Source organism: Pteropus alecto, unplaced genomic scaffold (genome assembly GCF_000325575.1).
Source record: "Pteropus alecto unplaced genomic scaffold, ASM32557v1 scaffold78, whole genome shotgun sequence".
NCBI classification, from domain to species: domain Eukaryota; kingdom Metazoa; phylum Chordata; class Mammalia; order Chiroptera; family Pteropodidae; genus Pteropus; species Pteropus alecto.
This window is the reverse complement of record NW_006443124.1, coordinates 3398605-3423016: the sequence shown is the minus strand read 5'-3', so window position 1 is coordinate 3423016 and position 24412 is coordinate 3398605. Positions and strand designations below refer to the sequence as shown.

At 42.5% G+C, this 24412-nt stretch overlaps 1 protein-coding gene across 1 annotated transcript in view; it reads left to right on the top strand.

The window, feature by feature from the left end:
• The window catches only part of ARHGAP26 (Rho GTPase activating protein 26), a 385346-nt gene that overhangs the window by 32770 nt on the left and 328164 nt on the right, over positions 1-24412 (top strand). The window lies entirely within an intron of this gene.

Genomic DNA, 24412 nt, shown 5'->3' with positions numbered 1-24412 from the left:
GTTAACTATTGTACTGATTTAATCTAGAGTTAACAGATAAAATACAGGATACCCAGTTAAATTTGAATTTCAGAGAAGTAATGAAAATTTTGACGTGTAAGTCAGTCTTTAAATATTTGTTGTTTACTTTAACTGGTTGTCATGTATTTTTATTTGTGAAATCTGGTGACTGTAATTTAATCCTATTGTTTTCTATCTGGACTCTTTGGCTGCCTTTATGAACATTACAAATGAGTTGAGGAATTCCGAATAGGATATAGTGATATGATGTTATTTGCAGCTCCCAGGGTAGCCTCCATCCTTTGTTGTTGCTAGGAGAAACCTGGCCTTTCACAGATAGCCCTGTCATCCACTAAACACTGGTTGCATAGCAGCCAAAAATCTTTGTTGAGAAATAAGGCAGAAAGAAATCTGATGGCACTTCCTCTACTTTATGGTATTACTGAGCTTGTGGTTAGGAGGATGTTGGGAATGGAATCATAAGAATCCTGCAGTAATGGTCCTAGTTCACCTTGGAGGAGTTGGGTCCACAGGCAGAGACTCCTGTGGCATGTAGGGAACTGTGTTCTCAGGTTTCAGGAGCCATTTGGAAGCCTTACCTGTGCAGGACTCCAGCAGTGAGCATCCCATGTCTTCAGGTCTAGGAATACAAAAGAATACAAAAGAAAAATCCTGGTCTTTGATAACTGAGGAATATGTAGTTTCATAGAGAGATAGGATCAGCAGATATCAATAATTGCTATAATTTATTGAGTACTTCCTTTGAGACTTTGCCACAGCACTGGTAGGTGCTTTCTATGCATTGTCACAGTAATCCTCACAGCAGCCCTATGAGCAAGATTCTGCGATTATTCCCATTTTCCACATGAGGAAATTAAAACTTAAAATATGGACTGGAACCTGGAGCTACAAACATAGGTTGGTCTGACTTAAAAGCCTCTGTTCTATCTTGTTTCCTGCATCAAAAATTGATGTATAGGTTGAATCGCATGAGATTACCAATATTTTACCAACTAGTGTTGACATACAAAAATGACAATTGCATATAGTTCAACCTAACCCAAAGAATTAGGACACACACACACACACGCACACGCACACACACGTGTGTGTGTGTGTGTATGTTATGTGTAGTAGTTATATAACAGTGAATTGTAATATTGTTACGTAACTATTGCACATAACCTTCTGAGGCTGACTGGAGTGAATGAGATGTGTGGACCTATATAAGGCTTACCAGAGAGGCTTCTGGGAAATTAGTTCTCATTCATTCACTCTTTCACTCAGTCAGTCACTCAGTGGCTCACTCACTGAATAGAAACTATCTGAATTCTGCCAAGCATCATATTAAGCATAGATTTGAGCTTTTTTTTTAAAGCTTTTTATTATGAAAAATTTTACTCTTGCCCATTTGTAGTCAATCCTGCTCTCACCCCTAGGAAACCACTGATCTGTATGCTGACCTTTTCTGGACATTTCATAGAAATGAAATATAATATGTAATCTTTTGTGTCTGACTTCTTTCACGTAGCATATTTTTCAGGCTTGTCCATGTCGTAGCATGTATCACTAGTTCATCCCTTTTCATTGCCAAATAGTATTCCACTGTATAGATGAACTACACTTCATTTTTCCATTCACCAGTTCATAGATATTTGGATCATTACTACTTTTTGGCTTGTATATATATTGCTACTATGAACAGGTTATACAAGTTTTGTGTGGATGTGTGTTTTCATTTCTTTAGATACGTAACTAAAAGTGAAATTGGTGGGTCATGTGGTAAATTTATGTTTAACCTGAGCAGATTTTTGAAGGAGTATAAAAATTGTGTTGTATAACTCAAAAGTAGGAATGAGCTTTGGATTAGCCAGTAAAGACATTGGTGACCTGGAGTAAAGTACCAGAACTCAGAAAGGTGAGTCGGACAGACTTTAAATTGAGAAAGTTAAGAAGGGCAGATGGAATTAGCCAGAGAGATCCTGATGTCCATGAGGGCTAATGCTGCTTTTCTTTTCATATTTGACAGTGTGGGCAAAAGTCTTCTCTTTCCTTTGCTGTTTCTGGACACAGGAATTGAAATATATTTTATAATCTTCCAGCATTGATAATCTTTAATGAGAAAGTAAAGATACCTCCTTCTAGAGCATCAATTCTTAAATGCCAGGTCCCATAGTTTTTGCTGAGAAAAATGTAGACAATATAATCTGGTGAGTTTTTATAAAGCTAAATTTATATAATGCAGAGATTTGTGTCTTATTCTGCAAGTGTATCTTTCTTACTATTTTGGAATCGTTAAGACTTATTTTTGTATTAAGTGATGATATATGTATTTTAAATGTGCTTGGCATGATAAAATATTAGCAACCGCGTGTGTGTGTGTGTGTGTGTGTGTGTGTGTGTGTGTGTATTTAGTTTAACTTGGTTGTTGAAATCCCCAAATCTGGAACCACTGCTCCAGAGAAGTTTTTGGAAAGGAGACTGTTGATATCCTTGGTAGCTTGTGTTTTGCCTCTTTTCTCATTTTTTTTATATAATTGTGGAGCAAAAGATTAGCGAAACTAAGAAAGGACTATCCCGAGTAATGTAACCCTATTACTTAGACACTTGACTCTAAATACACGCAGTTGATGGGCATATGCCATCTTCAGTTGATTTGGTAGTGTAAGAAAGCCAGAACCAAGCACAGGTTGGATTTCTTACACATGTTGGGGCTAGCCAACAGTTGACTCTGTTTAGGGCAAGTGCTTGTTTCCTTTGGATCATCAGCTGAGACTGGAAGCTGCAGAAACAGAACTGTGGTGAGATGAGCAGGACAGAACAGCAGCACTGGTCCTAAGGATGAAGGGAGCCCTCAGTGTTGCTCTAGAGTGCCTATTCTATAGCTTGCGGGGAGAAAGTGGAATTTTTCTGTAACATGATCCTGAAGTACACATAGCCATTTTTTTCAATAGTGATGATCCTATGCGTGAAATTCATAAGTGAAATGCATTGAGCTGAACACTGTCCTACATGCTTTCAGGCATGATGTAATTTGACCCTAGCAACAATTGTATTAGAGAGTTATGGTTAGTTCATGTTGTGTGAAGCAACTTAGGGTCAGAAATGTTTAGTAACTTGTTCTCTTAACTTGCCACTGGATGAGGGATGCAGTCAGTAAGTGGCCAAGCCAGGATTCAAACCTAACCTGTCTCTTAAAAACCCAGGCCTCTCAGTTCAGCAGTTTCTACCTCAGATTTCATTCACAGACCCCAGCATTTTTGTTCAGCTTTACTGTGGAGTCCTTGTGTGCGAAAAGCGAGCTGGGGATGGAGTCCTTGAGCCATGTTCAGCAAGACCTCCCTGAGGCAGTCTGCACAGCACTGGTGTGTCTAACACACTTTATTTGCTGCCCCTCTGTCTATAGACAGCTCTATTGATTCAGCCTTGAGAAGTCTTTGCCCTGGCTGCCCTCTTCACCCCTTTTGTTGATACAGCCCCAGAATGTTCAAATTCACACCTGTGTTACAACCCCGGCTCCTGGGGCTGAGGACAGGATTGAGAACACCAGCCAGGATAGAGGGTTCTGCTGGGCCATGTGCAGGTGGCTTCCTGCTGTCTCTCCATGGGAACTGGGGGCTTTTTATCTGCTATCTTCATGCCGCTCTCATAGGCCATATTTTAAATGCTTTGCCATTTCCTAGTGAGGAAGGTGGATGGAAAAATTAGAAGTTGGAGGGTTCTCTCTGTTTCTTTTTTATTTTTAAGAATGTTGTATTTTAGGAGAATGTTGGGCTGAAAAACAATTGAATCTCTTTTCTGCTTGTTAAACTTCAGCTATAGTAGAGGTGGTGAAATCCCATTCATCTAACTAGTATCAGATTTTGCTTAGTGGTACTTAAATACTTTTTCCCTCCTCCCTACACAGTTTGCCTTAGTTTTTATCCTCAGCAACCTGTGAAATACAGATGGTATTACTAACTTTTGGTAAAATGGAGCCTTCAAGGTATGAAGTGATTGATTTCTGCAAGATTTGTCTAGAATTGGATCTAGATATCAGGTCTTCTGATTGCTAACCCAGCTGCTTTCTTTGTTATCATGTTGTGCCACTGACAGTGAGATCCAAGGACTGGGCAGAAATGGAGGCCGTTCTAAGCTGCTGGTTGAGCTGCTTAGAGCATGGTTCATCTGTTTGGGACCAAGATGGACCACCCAGTCCCACAGAGAAAGAAAAGCTCTTCTTTCACTGCAGAGGGTACTCTGGCCCCTATCAGCTGCTGTGGAAGTTTCTGCCACCGGAGGAGAGATGCAGAGCAGCTTTTCTTACCGTGGGTGAACTCAGAACATATGTTTTATCCAAATATGGCACATTACTTGTTAAGCTTGTGTTTTTTTACTTGTATAATTCTCTGGCACTTTGCTTATCAGTCAGTTGCCCCTTTTATAAGTGCCTATATGTTCGGGTGCTCTCATTGTAAGTCATGAGCTTTGACTTTTATCAGAAATTTACAGCTCGCTTTTCAAAAAACATAGTTGAGTGCAATTGCGTAAAGTGGCAGTGTTAAACTTTGTAATGTAGAAATGTTAAAAAAAAAGAGGAAAAGAAAAAAATATTCTAAGTAAAGTACCTCGAGAAATCAGGATGTGATGGACTTTAAACTTCTCAGAAGGAGGGGTCGAGTCAGTCTGTGCAAATTATTATCATTCCCAGAATGGCTCTTCACTTTCTTGTTTCAGTTGCTAGAGGTACAGGTACAAGTTTGAGGTACAGGTACAAGCATGCTCTGGAGAAAGCCAAGGTAGCATTTGGTTTGCTGCAGTCTGCTAGATGCCAAGATGGTTCAGGGGTCAAAAGTCCTGCTGTTAATGCATCACCTGCTATGGGTGGCTGTGAAAAGGGAAAATTAGTCCTTTGAGGTTGCCTATTTATATAGTAGCTATTTTTCAAGCAAAAAGGAAGAAAGTAACCTTAAACATGCCTCTTCTTCACTTACTCCTTCCAGCCCTGGGAGCCATCCATCCATTCACCTATCCATCCATCTATCCGTTTAACCATCCATGCAGCTACTCATTCATTCATCCATCTAGTTAATTCCTGTTTATCGTGCAACTGCTGAGCACCAGACATTGTTTGCTTTTGGCTCTGGGAATACGGCATGAATAAGACAAGTCCCTGCTCTCATGGAGCTTACATTGGATTGGTGCAGGTTGTATACTATTGCTTCCCCTTCAGTTTTTCCATCTACAGCCATGAAGGCATTCTCTCCCCTGGAGCTGACCAGATCCTAGGTTCGGTCCTGGAGCTCAGCCCACCCTCAGACCGACAGCCAGCCTGAAACTTGATCATCCCCAATGGGGAAGGTGAGGTGGAGAAGGCAGCATTTGGCTGGCTGAATTCTTTTCAAAGTCGGACTTTACGTTTGTCTGGGAGGAGTAGAGGAACAGATCACAGAGGGAGGGGTTCCTGGCTTTATCAGAGAGAGAAGGCCTCATTGTGTGTTGTTGTTGGAACAGGTCCCAGAGACCTCAGTGCAGTTCTTTGGACAGGGCTGAGCTAAGCTACCATGCCGTAAAATAATAGCCGAAAGAATCAGTGTGGAATTTAGGATAGTATCAAAGGGAGCTCTGTGTTACAGCTCTCTTCAGGCAGAGGGCAGGACTTCAGCCCCAGGTCAAGGCCTATTGTTAACTTCATAACATCTTAATGAACATGCCTTTTATGTCTGTGTGTCTGCTCTGTCTCTGTCAATCTCTGTCTCTCTGCCTGTCTCCTTCTCTCTCTTGGGTATAGTCATTTATTAAGAGATTTTGATGAAAAATTTAAAACTTAGTCTCCATAAATTCTCTTCCTTTCAAGCTGTGGCATATCTGGGTGGATGCATGAGTTGCGGAGATGGGGACATTTGACACAGAGAACTTAGAAAGTTCCAGGAAACCATGTTTCCAAACCCTTAGTCATTCACATACTTCCATCATAACTGTCTGTCACATAGATGTAACACCTCTTCTGTTGTTTACCTAATATTTTTTTTAAATGGTAATACTTCTTCTTTTTGAAAGGACACTCTTTGTTTTAAAGGGGTATTTTATAACTTGGCCATAAATAAAACACCAGTATAATTTGCCCCACATAGAAAGTAACCATAAAAATCAATTTATCAACTCTAATGTTTATTTATGCACCATCTAAAATGGTTTTGTATACCGCAAAGTGGTGCGCTTACCACACTTGGGAAGTTCTGTTGTAGATTGCGCCAGATCTACCCAACAGATTCCTAGAGGGTCAGATGAATAAATATCTCACCTTCCACTAACTTTTCCTTCATCTCTCCCTCCCACATGAAAGTAAGTTACTGGATACAATACAAGTTGGTGTGTGTGAGGTCTCAGGAAGTGTCACAGGTATAAGGGAAGGGAACATTCTTGGCTGCCCCTTTCCCATCATCTGCAGGTACTGGTCCCTTGAATAACTGCTCAGTACTCTGGGTACAGAGTAACACTGGTAGTGCTGAGGAGCAGAGGGTGCAGACACTGAAATGTGTCATGGACCAAGCTGTCTACATGCTAGCTTATTTCCCACCTCTTTAGTAACTTTTTTCTACCCCACGTGGCAGAGCAGAGTCTGAGAGTGTGGGATCTGGGTTCAAATCTCAGGCCTGCTCCTTCTATGACATTGACAAGTAACCTCTTTATTTAATCAACAGATAAATATGTGTGCCTACTATGTGCCAGCCACTGCCCTAGGCTCAAGGGATATATATTAGAGAACAAAACAGGAGAAAAGTCATGCCTTCACCAAGCTCATATTCTGGCATTATTCATCTGTTAAATGGGAGTATTAATAGGCCTACTTCTTGTAGTTATTGTGAATTTTTAGTGAGCTGGCATAGATGAAGGGTGCTTAGCACAGTGCCTGGCTCAGCGATTGCTTAATAAACGCTAGCTTAATTATGATACTTAGGTGCCTGGCCTTGTACCGGGCTTTGAACCCTTTGAGCCCACTTTTGCTTTAGTTTCAGCAGCACCCAATTGAAATATTCTTTCTTTCCTTCTTAGCCTGTAAGTCATTCTTGAGGCCCCATAGCCTCTAGGAAACTTGCATGGCTTAGAGACTCCTCCCCTAATCACAGGACTCTCAAAACTCCTGGTCACCTCTGAAATGAGCTTACTCATCACCTAGCTGCATGATGCATTGACATTCTCATGGCCTAGATGACGCTTTGCGGAAGGGAGTTTTTGTTCGTCTGAGAAAGTCTTCCCTCTCTCTTGGCCCTCCCCACACCGCCCCCGCCCCAGTGCCACCTCCTCTCTTCCTGTAGTATGAGAGTTGTTCCGGCAGAAATCCTGGCTCTGCAGTGTGCTGTAAGGATCTGTTTAACAAATTCTTTATTATTGCGAATATGAAAAGCCAATGACGTCTTGGTTGATCTAAAACAGAGGTACTGGTGCTGGGCCTTGACATTTGTTTTTGGAAAAGTTTGACTGCATTTGAATTCTCTTCATTTCTAAAAAGAAAATTCTGTTTATCACTTCTGTAATTAACAATATAAACATAAGGTTTTATTTTGGGTCCCCAGGCAAACATCTCCATTGACTCAAGCACTAAGTAGCCTGTCTAATAGTGACTTTTGTCCCCAGTGGCCATGCTGTATGGGCCGACTGCTTCAGAAGGGACACCAGCCTGCCTGTGCTCAGCAAGGAGTGGCAGGGCAGTTACTTAGAGTTTGAAACAACTTGAGCAGTGTGCATTTTTGTTTACTAGGTACAAAAAGTACCACAGATTGGGTGGTTTAAACAACAGACGCTTATTTTCTCACAATTTTAGCAGCTAGACATCTGAGATCAAGGGGTCGGCAGGGTTGCTTTCTTCCGATGCCTCTTTCTTTGGCTTGTAGACGGCTGTCTTCTCCCTGTGTCTTCACATGGTCTTCCCTCTGTAGTTGTCTGAATCCTAATCTCTTCTCATGAGAACACCAGACATATTGGATTAGGGCCTACCCATATGACCTCCTTGTACCATAATTCTTTAAAGGCCTTATTTCCAGATACAGTCTCATTCCCAGTTACTGTGGGTTAGGACTTCAACATATGCATTTTAGGAGGACACAGTTCAGCCCCTACCAGTGTGGTTCAGGAATGCAGTTCTAAAATACACTCATATCACTTAGGCCTTGAGTTGCTTAGATGGGTCTTTGAGGGTAGTAGGAGGACTAGAAGGTGAGCCAGCTTCAGGCTTGGGTGCTAACCCTGTGGTGGCCCCCATTTTTAGTTTCATGAGATCTTGGTGGTGACCTAGACAAGTTGGCTGATCCTCAGGAGAGTCCCCCAGGCCTCAAGTAGGTGCACAGTTTTGTCTGCAACTTGTAGGGCAAACTTGGATCATTTACCCTGTGTCCTGGCTACTTCCAGGCAGGATTTGAAATAGAGTAGTAGAAATAGTTTGGGGAAGGATTTGTTGACTGGGAAAGTGTGCTATCGTCCTTCAGACAAGACTTAGAACTTTGTCAGGAGTTGGGAAAACCACGGCTAGAGTTTTCCAGTAATCTGAAACCCCCCCTCTTCTTCCGGTTCGATGTTCTGTAAACAGCGTCTGCCTACAAGAGGGGTTTGGAGTCTGTTGACTTTGGCTGAATTGTAGCCTGAGAAGATTCATCAGTTTCCAATTCCTGTTCTCTCAGGATATTAAGTATTGCAGCGAACTGGAAAACTTTTCTTTATTAAAATTGGAGGAAGAGTTGGAGTGTTTTGAGGGAGACCTAGAACAGGAAGGGAGCTGACACCAGAAGTTACACTGCATTCCTTCAGAGATTATCTTATCTTTTTTACATTGTCTGTGTTTAGTAGCTTAAATATGCGGTGCACTAAAGGGAAGTAAAAAAATAAATCTGCTTCCAGAAGTGCTGACAGTATAACTAGTTTGTGAGGCAGTATAGTATGGTTGTTAAAGATACAGGCTCTGGAGTCCTACTGTCCTGGTTCAGATCATGGCTCTATTGTTCATCATCTTTGTGACCTTGGGCCAATTATTAATCTCGCTGAGCTTCAGTTTTCTTATTTGTAAAATGGGAATGATAACAGTATCTGCCTCATGTTGTAAAGATTAAATGAGATAATGCATGTAACGCCCTTAGTTAATGCTCAACAATTATTAGCCAGTTGTCAGCCTCTGCTCTTATTATCAATGTGTGATGATTGACAGGCTAGTTTTCCTGTTCAGCGTCCAGCTTTTATTAAGAATAAAACAGCATTGTACTACTTACGGAGTTACATGATTTTTATCAGGTTCCAACCTTGTATACTTTTCCATGTCTAGGAGAACTTACCTTATTTATTTATTTATTTTTTTGAGAACAACATAGTTAAGGAGGAAATTTCTTTAAAATGGGAAAGAAACATGTTTTTTTAAGTTATATTTGGTTGTCCTATAGATTTAAGGTTGATTAGTTCTGTTGGCTAAAAAAAGTATGCTAATCAGTTGAGGGTCCTGTATTCATATTCACTCTACACATTTATTGAGCTCTCCAGTCACCCTGCCCTCCCCTCTCTCCCACCCAGGGCTTTTGCACAGGCTGTTCCCTGGACCCAGAGCACTTTTGCCGTTTCTCTTTCTTACCACGCATCCCTTAGGCTCATCTTAGCCTTACTGCTCTGGCTGGCTTTCCTGGTGCCTCTTTGCTTCTACAGGACCCTGATTCTTTCCTTGTGCAGCACAAAGCTATTGCTCACTGTATACTCATTTGGGTAAGGTTTGATTAAAGTTTGTCTTTTCACTAGATGGGAAGCCCATGAGGTTAGGAACTATGTCTTTTTGTTGTTGTTGTTCATTACTGTATACCAAGCATGCTGTAACGCTGTGGTGCATAGTAGACACTGAGTTAACTCTGTGTTGAATGAATGAATGGATTTTGTTTTGGTGAAAAGAGCTGTGTTAGGCACTGTGGGGGCTGCGGAGATAAAGCCTATTTAGTCTCTGCTCCTAAGTCTCGTAGAGAACACTGTTAAATAGTGCCATAGGTAGAGTACACAAGTGAAGCCAGGGTTCACAAGAGGGGGCAATATTCCATTGGCGGAATAAGCTAAGGCATCTTGTAGGAGATGCCATGTCTGCACTGGGCTTGGAGGAAGAGGGGTTGGATCTGAAAAAATGAGAGAAAAAGGTGCCTTAGGTAGAGAACTATGTAAGTAAAGGCTTGGAAAGTATAGCCTGGCTTCAGGGATAGGAGTCAGGTGGTTTGGCTGGAGCCCAGCAGGCTTGAGGGGAAGCAGTGAGCAATAAGTTGGAAGATCTGTGAGGGCCAGGTTGTGGCAGGCCTCCAGTGCCGGGCAAGGGGCTGGGGGGTGGTGTGGAGGAAAAGTGGATGTGCCGTAGAAAGTCCTGAACAGAGGGTGACACGATCAGCGCTCTGCTCCAAGAAGATAGTATCTAGGACAGTGTGCACAGAGGAAAGACGGGTGGGGAGGCCAGGTAGGAGAGGAGACACTCAGAGTGGGAGAAAAAGGGCTTAAGTGGGGGTCAAATAGTGAAAAGAGAGAGAACATTGACAGGGCATGATCACTGGCTAGAGGCAGGAGACAGAGACGACAGTGGGATTTCGCATCTTGGACACCCAAGACTTTCATGATTCTTTTAAATAGGGAACATGGAAAGCACCCTGGCAAGTTCAGTAAATGTTAGTTTTCTTCCCTGTGCCAGAAATGTGGAACTCAGGTGGAGAAACGTGTCGGGGGGGAGGTGCCAAGATGGAGTTGCCAGCACAGCATTCAGTTGGCAAAGCTTAGCAGGTGGCTGGAAAAGCGGGAGTGGAGTTAGCAAGGGAGAAAAGTAATGTCATCTTCCCAGAATTATTGTTGAAGCCATGAGAGAGAGAAGCGGTGTCTTAGTCTGTTCTGGCTGCTGTAACAAAGTACCACAGATTGGGTGGCTTATAAACAACAGATATTTATTTCTTACGGTTCTGGAGGCTGAAAGCCTGCGATCAGGGTGGCATCAAGTTCTGGTGAGAACCCTCTTCCGGTTGCAGACTTTTCGTTATATCCTTCCATGGCAGAGAAACTCTCTCCTGACTCTTATGAGGTCACTAATCCCATCATGGGGACCTCACCCTCAAGACCGCATCTGATACTAATTATCTTCCAAAGGCCCCACTTTCTAATATCATCATATTGGGGAGGAGGGTTTTAATAGGTGAATTTTGGGGAACAAAACATTCCATCTATTGCAAGAGGTTTGGATAGAACTTGGGGGACCATCTTCCTCTGAGGGTGAGAATAGAAAGTAGGGAACCAAGCGAAGAACAGTTAGAGATACATAGGAAGGGACACTGAGAGGATGGAGCCTAGAAAACCTTGGTTCAGTAAGATGGGTTTTCCTGCTGTAGACAGGATGAAGGCTAAGAGGACCTTCGGTGGCCTGTGGGTGGGACTGGATCTTGCGTTGGCTGCCAGCCATCTTTGTTGCTCCAGTTCCCTGACCGTAGACTACATCCCTCACCCCTGGCAGCCATCTAATAAGAGCCCCCCTGTCATAGTGTGGATAAATCACAACTTCAAGTGCTTGGCTCAGTGCCTCTCCCAGAATGGTCATTTCACCCGCACTTATTGAATTGCACTGTTCACCACTCCTGCAAAGACGATGGAAAGTGGATGCATCAGCATTATTTTTTATAAGAAAATCAGCTTCACGAACATTGAAAAGTTCAGGTGCCTTATTTAAAATTCCTGACCAGACTTAGGTCTACTCAGGCTTTGTGGAAATGAAATTTTAGTTGTAATTGATTCAGGTTAATTGTCGGCTCTGGGCTTTAGGTTTTAGAAATGAGATATGAATAATAGGGGCATCAGATTGGGCTCTGGGTTGTAATTAGGGTTCTGCTTTTTCTCCTTTAGCTTGTTATCCTGTCCCAAGCCTGAGGATGTGGTTTTTCTTCCAGTATTTTTTAGGAGTTCTGATAGCCGGGCTCTTGGCAGGTTTCCTTAAATTTGCCTGGCCTGGGATTGTATCTTCCCTTCCACCTCATGTGGGACCACAAAGGAGAATACCAGGTACCAATTACTGTTTTTAAAAAATCACTCTCCTTTAACTCTCTGTCTGTGATCTGAGCCAAAGCCAGGCTCCAGTGGGCCCTGTTTGGGCCAGCCAAGCCACGCCCCAGCCAGGTGACAAACCTTCTCTCAGCTTCTTACCTTTGCACACCTTTATTTTCTTGGTGCTGTGCCCATAGGTGTGGTATTGCTAGGGTCAGGGACTGGCACAGGAGATAGGACTGCTGGAGGGAGGATCCTTTGGTGGCTGCACCTGCACTCGGACACTAGCTCTACTTGGGGTCTCTGTGCTGTCCTTTAATATCATTTCATAAAGCAACGTAGCACGATGGGTAAGAGCTCAGACGCTGGAGTTTGTATCCTCTCATTATTAGCTATATCACCTTGGCAGCCACTTAATTTTTCTGAATCTCCGTTTCCTCATGTATGAAGTTGGAATAATGACATTACCACCTTCATTGAGCCCCCAGGAAGAATAAATGAGATCATCGTTGTAAAGAGCACAGCTCATATGCTAACACAGTCAATGTGAGCTGTGTTTGTCATTCTTATCCTTTCCCCACCATCAGTGGGAGGGAAGAGCTGCTTATAACCTTGTGTCTGCTCATCCCTGTGGCACCTCTAACTGGAGTGATGTGGAGTGGACCCTCATTAGAATCCTCCTTCCCTGTTCCTCTGAGAAAGTTCCAGCCCCACCCTCTCTCAGGGTGTGTCTGGAAGGGTGCTCACCCTGACTCCTGGCCTTTCTTCACCTCTGCCTGGTCATCTGATCCAGGGATGCACAGCACAAGGAGCCCCAGTTTAGTGGTGATTTGATTGGTAGGAGCAGCTGCCTGTTCTAACTAGCCCAGGCCAAGAGGAGAAATTTATTGCTGGGTTGCCGTGATGTCTCACAGACCCCAAGGACAGGAAATACAGCTGGTCTGGAACCAGGAATCAGGGAGTCAGGAATTGGGTATTATGCACCTTCTGCGACTGCTGGGGTCTCCTCTCACTTTCTTCCACAGACCAGCTTTTGGCCTCAGCGTGCACACAGGAGAAAGAGGCCACCCTTGCCTAATTCTGAAAAACTCCTCAGTTTGAATATTCAGCACCAACGAACAAGCTCCTCTGTGCACTAACTACACATTTCCTGAGAGAACCAGGTTGGCCCAGCTAGGACAGATGTACACCTCTGGTCCATGCAGTGAGGAGGCAGGACTAGGGCTGGGGTGGGCATGGATCACTTCACTGATGGGAGCAGGCAGGTCTCAGAAACAGCGTATGGACAGAGTTAGTCACCTCCAAGAATGTTACAGCGCCTGGCCTTCTGATAGGAAGGAAAGCCCTCTCTCTTTCTCCCATAGCCAGCTCTGCCAGGTGTATGCAAATTGAGGCTATTAGGTCATCTGGGGTTCGCCAGAATAGGCAGCCCCCCACATCACAGACCATGAGCACCTCATAAAATCCTCCAGTGATTCCAGATCTCTGGGTTACATGAACCAGTGTTTCCTGAAGAGGGGTAGTTCTTATAAACAGGTGACATGGTTTTAGGTGATACAGTAACAATTTTTTGTATTGATAATTATACATTTCACTTGGAAAACTTATAACTATAGATCAAACCCACAATTTCATACCTATTACATATAAAATTTCTTTTTATATTACATGTAAGTAAAAATGAGATATGTAAAAATTTTAAACAGTATGGATTTGGGGAAAAAAGAATACAAGTGGTATGTGGAATGAAGCTGGGACACAGTGACTGGTGGACCAGGGATTTTTACCTGAGAGCCCAGGGAAGTCTCCAGGAAATCTGTGAATCCCTTGAAATTGCAGGCAAAATTTTAAATGTATTTACTTTGACTTTTTTCCCTGGGGGGATAGGTCTTTGCTTGCTTTAAAATTTTAGTGTACATTGGAACTTCCTGGGGGTTCTTTGTTAAAAATGCAGTTTCCTTCTTCAGAAATTTGAATGTAGCAGTTGGAATGGAACTCATTCCACACTGGAAAATGTGCATTTCACAAGCATTGAGGTGACTAAAGCAGGTGTTTCTTGGACCTTGCATTGAGGAATGCTGCTTCAAGAGGTGGACCCATCCCAGCATCCTTAGAACTGTTGTACAAACTGGTAAAACTTACTTGTCAAGAGTTTTTGAGGTCTGTAGACAAAAGATTGCTGGGTAAATTTGTATCACAAATTATTAAAGAGTTTCTTAGCAATGTGGCTCTCTTTTCTCTGAACAGCTATCCTGTGTTTGGGCTTGGCCTTCTTTGTTCAAGATGCTGATAAAGACTAAGCCTCATATTGAACGATGCCAGCCTGGAGCTAAAGACTTGGATGATCTTAAATCCTAGTGGCAGAGAGAGGCAAGCCTGGCCACAGTGGTTGTTGAAAGATAATCACAATGTATTTTACCAAAATAAAAAAAAAAAATAAAAAAAAAAAGAAAGGGGAAAAAAGGATAATCACAAGGGTTTGCAAGTGACAGTGGCAGCCACCAGCATGGTTCTCAGATGGCTGGTGCTCAGTGTAGCAGTGGGACAGTGGGAGTGGCCTTTGCCCAGAGATGCAGCATATCAGTTATCCTCTTCCATTTAGAAAAGGTGAAACCTTCTCTTTTGAATGGATCTTGATCTCCGTATGTTATTAAAGGCCATAATAATAAACATTTTTAAAGCATGTGCAGTGTACCAGACATATCTTGTGTGCACTCTCTTAAAACACAATGAAGTAGCATCTACTTTTAATTGCAGGCGCAGTAACCTAGTCTTCAAGAAACTTGGTAGGAAAGCTGGGAGAGAGGGCTAGCCTTCTGCCCCTGGGTTTATACTAGGAATCAAACAATCCGGGAAGGCAGTGTCACAGAGTGGTGGGATTCAGACAGCCTCTGCTCTTTGGGACAGACAGGATGCCAGGAAGGCGAGCTCCTTAAGGTGGAGCTTGGAGCCAGATTACAGAGTTTCCTAATAGTCTTTTAAAATTTCTCATTTATTATCCCACGCGTTTAAGATGTCTTAACTATGTTACTTTGGACGAAGGGAGGAGAGGATGAAGTGCTAACGTGTGGGCCTGAGTGGTCAAGAGAATGCAGCCCTCCACCCCACCCTCAACTAATTTTGTGTTGACAACAGTAACTGGCAGGCTTCTAAGACAGAGGTTCTAATTTTGAGATCCATGGACCATCTCGCAGAGGTGGGCAGGCTTCTTTAGTGACCTGTAGTAGAACTTTGAAATTTTGCATGTATGTGCCCATGCCTGTGGACACACCCATGCATTTTTCTGGGTAGTGGAGTCCTTGGCTTCCACTGTACCCTTTGAGCCATCAGTAACCCTGAACAGTTGCCTCACTGCAAGGGGCATGGTCATGTCTGGCCTATGGCTGGTTAGTCTAGGTCCTCGCTTCTCAAAGTGCGGTTCTTGGACCAGCAGCCTCAGCATTGTTTGGGAATTTGTTAGAAATGCAAAATCTTGGGCCCTAGCTGGAACCTACAGAATTGGAAGTGACATTTTCAGAAGATAACCCAGATGATTTGTATGAACATTAAAATTTGGGAAGCACTGGGTAACTCTCTTCATCTCGTAAGTCAATTTCCACTAACAGGTCTGCGCTAGGATGAATTTTTATTAAGAAAAGCCATATTTTCTTATAACCTTGTTTAGGATATAAGGTGCCTCTAAGTGTAATGTTTCTCATCTTTGTCCTTTGCTTATTAGGTGCTCAACTGATTATAAATTGAGTCAGATCTAGATAGTTGGATTTTTGACCTACATTTGTTAATTCACATGAACTTTAAGGATGGCCATAAAGTAGCATATGATCCAGCTGTTTGAGGGAAATAAAAAGTTGGAGGAGATAAACGATCAATCTGCTGAAAAGGAATTCCTTTTAAGAATATGATGGGCTGTAAAGAAATGAGTGCATTGACTTCTCAGCTTGTCGTGCTTGTCTTGGAGAGGTCTTTGCTGGTCCTTTTGTCCCGGTTGTCTCACTCTTCATCTTTCTGTTGCACTTACTTGATGAATTGTCAACAATAGGCCAGTTTAGTGTTATATTTGCTCAGAGTTGCCTGATGACTCATACTTAACAGCTAATAAATGCAGCCAGCTGGAAGTCCATGCGTCTTCAGTTTTGTGAGTGTATGTTTTCTGGTGACATCCGCACTGGACTCTGCTCTTCTCTGAGGGCTCTCCTCATTTCGGCGTGTGTCGATTTGGCAGCTCCTCTAGTCTGTGCTGAATTCTAGCCCACTGTTGAACATTAACTCTTAGTGGTTGTGTTGGTGAAAACAGTGCGGGGGTGAATCTTAGTATAATTCCTATGTGGGGAACAAACATAATATATTTACTTCATATGTATTTTTTACCCATGTCACAATTAAAAGTCATCCTAAATTATGGTAAATCATTTCTGTTTTTTTATTGTGTGTATGTGTGTTTTTTTGGTCCCCATCTGGAACCTTGACACTGTATTGATTATGTGACTGTAGTTGTTGAAGTTTGAGCTCCACATTGTTCATTGTTGTATCTCTAACTTCTAGCACAGTGCCTGGCACATTGGAGAACAGTCAGTAAATATTTGCTGAATGAGTGAATTAACCACTTTGACCGTTCTGGTTCATAGTAGTGTCCTCATTTATTGAAATGCTGATGATGTTGATAATAGCAGCTGCCATTCATTGAGTGTTTTCTCTGTGACAGGCACTGTGCTAAACACTTAATTCTCTCAACAACCTTATGAGGCAGGAGGGGTATTACTATTCTCATCTCACAGCTGAGGGTGGAGCAGGGAATAGACCCCAGGTCACCTGACTTTGAAGCTTTTGCTAAACACATGAGCATTTAACTCTGTTCAGGTAAGAGCATCGACCCACAGAAAGTGATGGTTTATATGGAGCCATACCTTCTGCTTGTCTCCTTTAAAATGATAAGCAGATGCAGATCTAAAATGTTGGCTGCCCTGATGGTTGGTGGAAGTCATCACTTGGCGTGCTGCCCTTCTTCCCTGTGCTTCTCCTCTTCCTCCCTGTAAGAGGAAAGCCACAGACTGCTAAGCATGTCGTCCTTCAGTTCTCCCATTGTTTATCCTAAAGCCTGGTGGTAGGGCTCTGTGATCTTAGACACTGCTCTGTTTTTGCTATAAACTGTGTTACCCTGTTGTTATTTAGTGTTGCACTGGTGATAAGCAAGTATTATGATTAAAAAAATAAATCCTGTTTCCCTTCTCAAGACCCGGGACTGAGAGTCTGGTTTAAAACATTTTTTTTAGATTATCCTAAAAATCCCTGCTCTTCTGTCTTTAATGCAGATGTCATAGTGTGCGTGTTAACAAGTATCTGACAGTGATAATTGCTTGTGACAGCTTATAGCTTGCAGATGGTTATTTAACTTCTGATCGCAGTCTCTCCTTAGGTTACTTCCCTTCCACTGCTTTGGGCAAAATGATTTATTATTATTGTTTTTTGTAAGGCCTGTCACAGCAGAATTTTCACTTTTTAAAAGTGGGCATCTTATTTGTAACTCTGAAAAGATCTTTACTTTCATTGATTTCCAGATAAATAGCAAAATGATGAATGGGTATTGTAAATTGTTTGCAGACCATTTTACTTACTTCCGTGTGGTCTTGGGCTAGGTGTGACTCAGACATGTTTTGGGACAAGCTCTACAATTAGTTTCACATCACTTTTTGATTTTTTTTTTTTTTTTGTATATGTTTCAAAGTTTTTTGGTATATGTTTGCTGCAGTTTGCTTCCCTCTCCAGGTGTCTTACGAGTGTTTCCTGGGATGTTCCTGTAATCTGGATTCCTGAGAATAGGTGTTATTGCTTCTTGAGCAGAGCTCTGTCTGTTTGTTGGTCTTGGATTTGGCAAAATGAGGATATTTGAAAGTCCCCAGGAAGCTAGGTATGGTGTAGGAGGCACAGTCTCTGGGGGTCGCCCCTTATCAAACACCTCACCTTGGTTCTTTGGCAGAACAGAGCTGGAAAATGGGTGGGCCCCGATGCTCTGTTACCTGCTGTTTAGCTGACATCCCACAGCCCTAGCATCAGCAACTGTATAAGCTCCAGGGTGGGTGTCCTGGCAGGAGAGTCAGACAGGTGATTTGTTAAATTATTACCCATGTGCAGCTTCTGGCCTCTGGTGCCAGGCAGTGTGGAGCTCAGCAGGATTAAAAGGAGGCTGATTATGTAGCCAGCAAAGATGGGAGGTGAGACTGCTGGCTGCCACTGTGCTTAACTATCCAGACGCCTACAGAAGGTGGTTGCAACAGCTATGTCTCTGTGGGACTTTAGAGCAGATAAGAAATGAGAGAGCCAAGCTCAATTTATTTACTGTACAGTTAACCCTTGAACAATGCGAGGTTAGGGGTGCTGACCCCGCCCCTCCATGTAGTCAAAAATCTGCACATAACTTTTAACTCCCCCAAACTTTAGTTCTTTAGTATCCTTGGGGGATTGGTTCCAGGACCCCTTGTGGATACCAAAATCCAAGATGCTCAAATTCCTTGTATAAAATGGTGTAGATCAATGCATATAGTTAGCTTTCTTCATATGCAAATGTCCAATCATGGATTTAAAACAGTACAGGTATTTATTGAAAAATATCCACATATAAGTGGATCCGGGTAATTCAAACCCATATTGGTCAAGGGTCAACTGCAATAGGATAAGAAGGCGTTATTAATAGGACAGGGCATCAAGAGCGCCATAGTAGTGGCTAGGCTTTCAGCAAAATGTACAGGAACTATTCTTTAGGAGTTGGAGTGAGGGAGTCGAGGGGAAATCTGGCATAAGTTAAACAAATATTCATTGAGGGTCTTCTGTCCTCTGCTACTCTAGGCAGAAAGTAAAGTGCTTATAACAATATTTAGTACACAGTGCATATTCTGTAATAGAAAACTGTTGTTGTTATTCCTCTACTATCATCATCGTTATTGAGCAAGAAGGGGTCATTCTGGAGGAAGAAGGTGGGTGGGAGCTCTCTCAAGAGGTGGCCATGTGAGACTAACCCATTCGCTGTGGGAGGGGCTGGGGTCCTCATGCACGGCCCCTCCTGCTGGAAGTGGACATGGAAATGGGGATATGGAGACTGAGAGGAAGGACCCTGAAAGTTGCTGCCTCTCCATCGCCCAGCCTAGGAGGGGACCTAGGTCAACAGCATCTTCCTGAAGACAGCCTGGGCATCACTGCCTAGAGTGGACCTCTTTCACTTAATCTCTCTCCTGCCCACAGGCCTCCAAAAGTTCAAAGGTTCTTATTTTTCTATTGTAATTTCCTGGAAGCATGATAAATTCCTTCGGTGACATTCAGGACATTTTTTTCTTTCATTTTTTTTTTTTTCTTTTTGAAAAGCTAAATTGGCAACACTATTTGAAAGATAAAGCAAGAAGTAGTTAGAAGCCAATATTCAAAAACGGCCATTCTGTTCAGCAGAGATTCCAGAGCAGACAGGAGGAAACTTCTTGAGCCAGAAAGTATCACTTAGAGGTGTCCTTGATGGAATCAGTGCTCAGAACACAGTTTTAAAATCAGACAGTGTTGCTTTTCCTCCTGCAGTCGGCTGGCCTGGGATGTATGGAATTATGTACATTACAGGATGCCTGTGGGTATTCAGTTTCCAGTGACCGAGCAGAGGTGACAAAAAGGAGGAAGCAGAGTCAGAAGACCTAGATTTTGGTATTGATTTGCTAGTTAATTCAGGGAAATTTATGACTGTTTTCATGTCTTCATTTGTAAATTAGAGCACCTTTTTAGGTCACAAGGTTATTAATGAGCAGTGAGACAGTGTTGAATTTGGGGATTACTTGTAGAGGAAGCGGGTAGGTATTTGCTCAAATTGCAGTCCATGTATGAGACAGGCTGAGAAATTTATACTTCCTCTTTCCATTATCGTAGGGGAATGGGGGCTGCTTCAGAGGTCAGATTTCAAAATAGCAGAAGGTTAGCTGTACAGTTCTCACAGTACATAAAGGCTCATCCAAGCCCTGGATGAAGCACCTTACATGATTAACTCACTTAATTCTCATCACAGTCCCATAACGTAGGAATTGTCATACCCATTTTGCAGAGCAGGCAATTAAAGTTCAAAAAGAGTGAAACAATTTACTCAAAGGCTTGTGGTTTCCTTCATTCATTGAATAATCATTTATTAGTGTCCACTGCACACCAGGCTCCAGGGTTATTACAGTGGACCCCAACACAGCTTGTCAGTGGGATAGTTAGGGTTCACCCCAGGACCGCCTTGCTCCAAGGCACACGACTTGTCCCCACACCATGTTCTTTCTCACAGAATTCTAGTGGTGGAAGTGACAGGGAGGCCTACCCCCTTGCTGAGGCCCCTGAGGTGTGATGATTTCTCTGGGAACCTGGCCTTACAGCTAGGTGTTCTGTAGGCCTCAGCACTGAAGCCCAGGGCAGTTCATCATCCTTTATGCCTGTTTCCAACCAGCCCCTCTGCCACTTACTATTTCAAATGCCAAGACTAGAAAAATTTTAAATACTTAATTAAAAACCTGTCTTAAATGTTAGGCATTCCCCTGCTTTAAAAAACAGAGGATGCTTAAGCAGAAGTCAATTTTTTTCTTGATGACTTGGGCCTGTCATCTTCTTCATTGATGTGACATATAATTTTGAGTCTACACTTTCAAGTTTTCATTTTCTTACCCTCTGTGTCAGTTGTCACCTCATCTGCTGTCCCTGAGATTGTCACTAACTGCCTCTTACTCTCTTCGGGTTGTTTTTTTTCCCTAATTTGAGCTTCTGGGTTTTTAATTCTATTTTTTTTTTTTTTTCAATTTGTAAAAAGCAGGAAGTTGCTGGGTGAGACCTGAGGAATAAGAGTCACTGCCTTTGTGACAGCCACCTCTGGAGCTGATATCTGTGGTTGGTTGCAGAATGGTCCTGTTCCCTGCGGTCATGGTTTTGCTACAAACCTGGCCTCTGCTGGAAGGATTGAGAGCTCAGGCTGTGTAGTCCAGTGGATCTGGTTCAAATCCTGGCTCCATCACATATTAGTTTGGAATCTGAATCAACTTAACATCTCTAAGGCAAAGTTTATTATCCTGGCACAGCAAGCTCTCCATAAATAGTGCCTTTTATTACTAATGGCGTTAGTAGAGTTGGTGGTGTTGGTGGTGGAGACGGGGCCATTATGACCAGTGATAGTGTTCAGGTAACTGTGTAGAGTGTGGGTTAAGGGCATGGGCTTTAGAGCCAGAAAGACCTGGGTGGGATTCAGTCCTTCTTCTTGTTTATCAGCTGGGAGACCAATAATAGAAGCATTATGTAGAGGTCAATAGAGTGGGCTCCTGAGTTAATATGTGTGTGGAGGTCCATTTTTGGCTCTGCCATTTACTTTCTGGGTTACCCAAGTCTAGAACCTGCTTCATATTTCTCATTTCCAACATGGGGGTGGTAATAGGACCTACCTCTCAAGATTGTTGGGGGGATTAGCTTAATGCATATGTAAATGTTTCAAACAGTGCCTAGCACATGTAAGTGCTCAATAAATGTCAGCCGTTGCCAGCTCCTGACTCCCCCTAGCATCCAAGAAGTGCTGATACTGATTTTATTTCTTAAATGTTGTAGATTATTCTATAGCCTCTTTCCCAGCACTTTAATTCCAAGATCACTCTTCCTAGTCTTTGTTCCCCTGGCTTTTCCCAGATTGAAGTAGGATTAGTAGGTGGTTTATTCTGGGAATAGTTATACATCCTGTTTTGAGGGAATAGATACCTTTTACTTTGGGAGGTTCCTTCACAGGTTAAGAATTGACTCCTTACAGGGTCCTTAGCCTGGAACTCCCTGGGAGCACTTGGCAGGTTGTATGAAACACTGGAGATACTTAGCAGACAAGTACCTGTTAAAAATAGCAAGTCTTGTCCTCTTTGACATCTCCACCTTTTCTTATGGAAATTTTGAGTGCATTTTAGTGGAAGGATAATTCTTACATTATGCACTATTCTACTTTTACCCATTTAATTTTTTCTTTTCTGTCACAGTCTTTTCTTAGTGGATTTGTAGCACATGCACCGTAAAATGAGTGACTGTGAATTAAGATTATTTTACTCTTTTTTATTTCTTTTAAGCCCAAACATAGGTGGTAAACTAGGGTCCTTCCTGGCCAATTCTAAAATGGTGGTGCAAATAAAAATAAAAAAGAAAAGCAGTAAGAAGGAAATTAACAAATTTATATTATTCTTTTCCCCAAAGCCTTTTGTCTTGACATGAGTTTGCTTTCTTTTTCCTGATTATTAGTTGTAACTAAAAAACTGTGTCTTTGGGATAGTTTATGAAGAAAAGTTTTGCTGTCATATATCGGCACCGGTGATAGACAGTTGCTCTAAGACTGGGGAAGGTCTGATATTCAAGAGACCATGTTTTGTGGGGGATAATTTCTGTAATTCCCTGGGTTGTCAACACCCCGGCACTCTTGGGGAGAGAGCTGCCACCTGGCTTTTGTGTGCAGTTGCTCAAATCTAGTCTTTGCCTTGCCCACCAAGGCTTGGACTGCTGTGCTATATGATTGTGACAGACAGCAGGCGCCTCTCATTCCTCTACAGCCTGACTTGTCCTCAGCCCAAACCAGCTAGTATGACTACATTTCTCCTTCACTAACCTAAGTGCTTCTGTGCTAATGATCTCACTTCTGGGGTGTTTTTGGAAGTTGACCAGTGTGTTAAGAGAAGGGCACAATTTGATTATATAGGTTTTTCTTTCATTGTTTGATGGTCATGATGAAGATGGTCATGATGAAGGGAGGTTTTGAGGTAACTATAGCCTTTCTGTCCTCTAGATTTCCTGGGTTGCAACTTGGTAGAAGGGAGAGAGAAGGCCGTATATCATCTTCCTCCCTGCAAAGGATCTGACCAGGATGACCATGTATCCTGCTTCACACCTGCTATCTCAGCATGATTACTAAAAATGCTCCTTTTCTCAGAACTGCTCCAGTTTGGTAATGGTCACTCTGTGTATGGATCACATCAGGTTTCTCTGAAACCTTTGTCTGTAGGAATGAACATCAGCTCCCAGTGATGTTTTTTCCCAATGGATCATAGTAAGAGTAAGGCCACCTCCTTTACCACCCAAATCAGCAAGAATGATTCTGTAAATGGTTGTTACAAGTTACACCCTTATTAACGTGAAAAAGCTACAGATCTTCAGAGGAGAGGGCACTTTAGATCACCATTTGGGAGAGAGTGAGGTGTGACATGATATAATTAGTATCTGTCTCTTTGGCTACTTGCCACATTGGATTAAAAAGGCAGACCTTCAAGGCTGTTTGGCTAAAGGCAGATGTGGTAATGAGGAAGAGTATAAAACCTAAAAGAAACGAGTGATGAACTTACCCAGTGTCACCCAGCCGAGCAGGTAATGGTGAATCCAGATTGGGTGCCCAGTTGTGTCTGGCTCTCTGCACTGCCCCTTGGTGACTTGACGTTTTCATTTCATGGTTCTGATATGGTTGTATTCCTATCACGCAGAGATGAAACTGATTCAGAGTGTGAGCCATTTTCTCCAGTATCCGCAGGTAGGAAGTGGTGGAGGCAACATTCAAGATCAGGGCTGTATGCCATCGTTACCCTGGAGAGGGATAAATGATGGATGTTTTCAGCCTGAGAGAATAGTAGGAAGGGGCAATTGGTAGTAAGGTATATTGGTGCAGGGTGAACTTTTTAAAACCTATCTGTGTGAGTTTAGTCATTTCCCTAGAATGCTTGCCAACCCTCAGGATCAGAGCATGTGTAGATGTTATTCATGCTCAATAAATGTCAAACAGCATCCACAGACTTATGGGTTTGTCAATCCAAAGAAAGTGCTATTATTAGGGTTTCCTGCAAGCCCAGGATTGCTAGCATTTTTTAAAAACAATTCTAATAAAACAGCTCATGACTATCAAGTATGGTTTAAGTGTTTGAGAAAAGCAAGATGATTTATGTATCTTTTAATTAGTGCCATTTAGAGCTGCTATGGCAATGATGAAAAATTATTTTATGGTGATGATGAGTTGTGATAGAGGGTAGGAAGGAGGAAGTGAAGGATTTCCAAAACTCCAAATTTTCCCATTTGTGTTAAATTTCTACAGGTTTGATATGTTTTTGAGAGTGTGTTAAAGCAATCACTCTATTTTTTTTCATAATTTTGATGACCCGTGAGTCAAGACCTGCTTTTTTTCAATTGCCGTAATGATCTGGTGAACTCAGACTTTTAAAGTACAGGTGGATTAAAAAAATCACCCTTCAAAAGTATTAATAATAGTACTATACAAGTGTGCACTGAGGCTAATTGACCAGAACAGCATGGTTTGTATATTTTTCTCCCAAGCAGTTCCTGTGGGAGAGAGAGAGAGAGAGAGAGAGAGAGAGAGAGAGAGAGAGAGAGAGAGAGAGAGAGAGACACACACACACAC